Genomic DNA, 5,601 nt, shown 5'->3' with positions numbered 1-5,601 from the left:
AAGAGTTAGTATTGTTTACGTGTTTTTGTGTATTTCAGGTCTTGAAGATGTTTATGCGCTTAAAGATGTCATTTTGCATGGAAAACGAGTCAAGATGATTGTCGAGGAAGTTCTACATTTAAAGCCCAATAATCATGAAGAAAAACCTTTTTCAAGCCCAGTCAAAATCAATTCGGGTAGAAAAAGAACAGAAACGTCAATAGAACTTCAAATGGTCATATCTTTGGACTCAGATGTCAGAATTGGGCCTACTTTATATCAAAACAACTGGCTCGGAATAAACTTTCTAATGGACCTAACCTTGCCCTAATCAGAGCTGTAAAAGTAGATGAAAAGGGCAATAAAAAATTTCTAGCAGTTATGACCTCTTTAGACTTAACCTAATGAACTTTGGGCTCACTTTTGAGGCCCAAAGTCCCCCTTTTTGCCCCATGCACAAAAAATGTAACCCTAACCCTCTCCTATATCCTTAGATATATATTATAGCTATGCCCTCTTGGCTCTATTTTTCAAGGCTTCACAGAGTCTCCAGCTTTTTGTAAATTCTAGTACTAATTACGGAAAAAAAGGAATTCCAAATCCTTAGATATATATTATAGTTATACCCTCACCAATCAATCTATTTTTTGGAGCACTCACATAGACTCCAGTTTTTTCTAAACTCTATTACTAATTATGAAAAAGGATGATATAAATAAAGAAACAATCCCATTTAGAGTTTCACAGAGTCTCCAACTTTTTCTAAACAATATAGCTAATTACGTAAATAAAAAATAAATTGCAAAAAACAATATTTTCAACCAAAAATGATTTTCCTAAAAGCCTTACACCAAAAAGAATAGTTTAATACTAATATGAGGATTCAGTTAAAACGGACGTTGGCTTAAATAAATTATATAACTATGGATTTAGTTAAAGTGAACGTTGGGCTTAAATAAATTATATACCAAACCAAACCAAACCAAACCAAAACAAATTACATGTGGAAAATTAAATTATACAAAAAATAACATCACAAAATATATAATAGCAAATGAAAAAAAAAAAAAAAAAAAACCAATAATGACAAATATTTTAAAATATATATAATACTAAAACTAATGTCAAAGATCAATTAACGAGAAACAGAAAACTAGATGCAAATGCATCGAACTAACCTCAAATAATATTTAACGGGAAATCGAAAATTGGATGCACATGCAAGCATTAAACTAATCTTAAAAATTAATTAATGGAGAATCGGAATATTGATACAACTGCATTAAACTAACCTCAAAGAATAATTAACGGGAAATCGAAACTTGGATGCAAATACATCGAACTAACACCAAAAAATAATTGTTGGGAAATCAGAAATTGGATGCAAATGCATTGAACTAACCCTCAAAGATTAAATTAACGGGAAATTAAAAACTGGATGGAACTGTATTGAACTAACCTAAAAAAAAAACTATAAATTGGAAACAGGATGCAAATGCGTGAAACTAATCTTTAAAAGTAATTATCGGAAAATCGGAAACTGGAAGTAACTACACTGAACTAATTTCAAAAAATAAATTGGATGCAAATCCATTGAACTAACCTCAATAAATAATTAACGGAAAATCAGAAACTGGATGCAAATTCATTGAACTAACCTCAAACAATAATTAACGAGAAATCAGAAACTAGATACAAATATAACCTCATCGAATAATAAACGAGAAATCAGAAACTGGATGCAAATGTATTAAACTAATCTAAAAAAATGATTAATGGGAAATTGGAAACTGGATGCAAATGCATTGAACTGAGCTCGAAGAATAATTAGCAGGAAATTGGAAATTAGATGCAAATGCATTAAACTAACTGCAAAGAATAATTAATAAGAAATGGGAAACTGGATGCAACTGCATTGAATTAACCTCAAAAAATAAATAACAGAAAATCAGATACTGGATGCAAATGCATTGAACTAACCTCAAAATATAGTTGTGTTATATGTTGTGGGAATGTCTCAATAAGTATAATTTTGCATTTAAAACGGTGTTTATTTTATCTTTTTGTGCTTTTTAGACTTTGGTCTTACACATAGTTGGTTTATTAGACTTTGGTCTAGAAAAGCTTGAATATTAGACTTTAGTCCTAGTTCTGTTTGTTCACCGTTAGTCAACTCAGTTGACTAACAGTCAACGTGGTCAATCTGTTTACATAAGACTGAGTTGACTAACGGTGAACAAACAAAACTAGGACTAAAGTCTAATATTCAAGTTTTTCTGGACCAAAGTCTAATAAACCAACTATGCGTAGGACCAAAGTCTAAAAAACCCTATCTTTTTTCGTATAATTGGGAATACCTTACTATTCAAGTAGCTTCAATATGAACTTCATCTTATTAGACAATCTCACAAAACTTCAATCAAACTTCTATTATTAAACAACAAATGAAGTTGAAGGGTTTTATCAATGGTGAGTTATTTTTTTTTAATAGAGAGTACGTGGAGTTTTCATATTATAAGAAATTTGAATGAGTGATCAATATAATATTTGTATATAATAGTTATGCATATATTTTTCAGAATAATTAATATGACAGGAACCTTTCGTAGATAATCTTTGAAGATCCCACCTAGTGAGTCAGATATATAATTTAAAGAATAATTAACGGGAAATTGAGAACTGGATAATCTTTGATGATCCCATATAGTATATCAAGCATAATTTATTTTTATGTCATGTTTGCAAGGACACTACAGATGGATAAGTGGAAAGTTGGTATTACACACCACATTGGATAATTAAAAGGAAATCGAAAACTATATTCAAATAGATTGAACTGAGCTCAAAGAGTAATTAATGGGAAATCGGAAACTTTATGCAAATGCAATAAACTAAACTCAAAAAGTAATTAACTAGAAATCGGAAATTAGATGCAACTGCATTAAACTAACGTCAGAGAATAACTAATTGGAAATTAGAAATTGGATGCAAATCCTTGAAAAATATTTAACGGGAAATCGGAAACGGTATGCAAAAATGCATCAAACAAACATCAAATAATAATTAACGGTGAATCAGAAACTGGATGAAAATGCATTGAACTAACCTCAAAATATAATTAACAGGAAATAAAAAACCAAATGCAACTGCATTGAACTAACCTCATAGAATAATTGTCGGGAAATCAGAAACTATATGCAAATGCATTGAAATAACCTCAAAGAATAGTTAATGGGAAATCAGAAACCGGATGAAATTGCATCGAACTAACCTCAAAATATAAATAATCAGAAATCATAAACTAGATGCAGATGTATTAAACTAACCTCAAAGAGTTATTAATGAGAAATTGGAAGTTGGTTGCAAATGCAATGAACTAATCTAAAGACTAATTAACGAATATAGAAACATAAAAAAATGGATGCAAATGCACTGAACTAACCTCAATGAATAATTAACGGGATATCATAAATTTGATGCAACTGCATTGAACAAACCTAAAAAAAATTAATGGGAAATCGAAAACTTGTTGCAAATGCATTAAACAACTAACCTAAAAAAACAATTAACGGGAAATCGAAAATTGGATGCAACTGCATTGAACTAACCTCAAAGAATAATTAACGAAAAATCGAAAACTGGATGCAACTACATTAAACTAAAATCATATATTAACTAACAGGCCGGGAAATAAGAAATTGGATGCAATATCCTTGATGAATATTTAATGGAAAATCAGAAACTGGATGCAAATGCATTGAAATAACCTCAAAGAATAGTTAACTAGAAATCAGAAACCAGATGTAACTACATCGAACTACCCTCAAAGCATAAATAGCCAGAAATTTGAAGCTAGATGCGAACTAACTTCGAAAAATAATTAACGGGAAATCAGAAACTGGATACAGATGTATTAAACTAACCTCAAAGAGTAATTAACGAGAAATTGGAACCTTGATGGAACTAATCTCAAAGAGTAATTAACGAAACATTGAAAACTAGATGGAACTAGGGGTGGGCAATGGGCCGGGTCGGGCTAGCCCGGCCCTAAACATTTAAAAGCCTTTTAGATATTAAGGCCGGGTCGGCCCCGCCCTAAAGTTAGCATAGGGTCGGGTCGGGCCGGGTCACAAGTCTAAATCTCAAGCCCTGACCCTACCCTAAGCCCTCTTTAAAGGCTTTAGGGCCGGGTTTTAGGGTCGGGCCTATATATTTTCTTCGTTTTACAAATGCCATTTTGCAGACAAATGTTGTTTTTTTGGTTTCTATGTTACAAATTTCTGCTCTATATTTCGCTTTAATGGTGTGGACGGAAGCCTTTAGTTCTAGACTTGGCTTGGATGTGAATAAAAATATAATTTATAAGAAGTAAGTGGGAAAATAAATTGAGAATAATAAGTTCTAGACTTTGATTTGATGATCAAAGGAATAAAGTCTTATTTTTTTATTAGGCTAGTGCTCATTGTTCTTCATGGCTGCTAGATAGGTTGACAAGTTTTTGTTATATAAGACAAGTTATTGAAAGTACCCTTGGGTGTAAGTGATAAATTACAAAGGACAATATTATTTTAATTTAAAATATTGAACAAAAAGTTGGACAATTATGGTACGTGTATTTATAGTGAAAATGTGAAACTATAACTAGGACTTGGTTAGGGCTGAATTAGGGTCGGGCCTATGTTTCAGAACCTTAGCCCTAGCCCTGCCCTAGAAGGCTTTAGGGTCGGGTCGACCTTGCCCTAAACTCTGTGAGGGCTTTATAGGGCTTAGGGTCGGGTCGGTCAGGATCGGGTTAGGGTCGTTAGGGCCAAATTCCCACCCCTAGATGGAACTGCACTGAATTAACCTTAATGAATAACTAACGGAAAATCATAAACTTGGTGCAATTGCACTGAACTAACCTCAAATAATAATTAATGGAAAATCATAAACTTGATACAACTACATTGAATTAACCTCAAAGAATAATTAATGAGAAATCGGAAACTAGATCCAACTGCATTGAACTAGCCTCAAAGAATAATTAATGTAAAATCGGAAACTTGATGCAAATACATTAAACTAATCTCGAAACATAGTTGTATTATATATAGGGAGAATATAATATCTCAACAAATATAGTTTTGCATTTTAAGTATTGTTTATTATAATTATTTTATTATGATTGGGAATGCTTTGCTATTTAAGTAGCTTTAATATCATCTTCGCCACATTGGGCATTCTCACAAAATTTCAATCAAACTTCTATTATTAAACTTAACAACAAAAATAAATCGATGGGTTTTACCAAGGTTTGGTGCTTTCTTTTGATAGAGAGTGGTGCAAGAAATTTGAACAAGTGATTAATATAATTCCATATCTCATAGCTATGAATAGTTGCTAATAATTTTTAGAATAATTTAATATAACGACACCCGTTTGTAGGACGGGTTCGAAAGCTAGTAAAGAGGGATAAGGATAAACTTAATACTCCTCTTCCAGCATCCCTTTCTTTAGTATAAAGTAGTTTAGTTTAGTTTTAGGGTTAGAATAATTTAGTTTAATTGTAGCCTCCATTATTCCCCAACAATAAAAGCTTTAGTTTACTTTCAATTATTGTTCTTTAAATTATGTCTTATATTA

The sequence above is a fragment of the Coptis chinensis genome, chromosome 4, assembly GCF_015680905.1.
Source record: "Coptis chinensis isolate HL-2020 chromosome 4, ASM1568090v1, whole genome shotgun sequence".
Taxonomy (NCBI): Eukaryota; Viridiplantae; Streptophyta; class Magnoliopsida; order Ranunculales; family Ranunculaceae; genus Coptis; species Coptis chinensis.
This window is presented reverse-complemented; position numbering follows the sequence as displayed.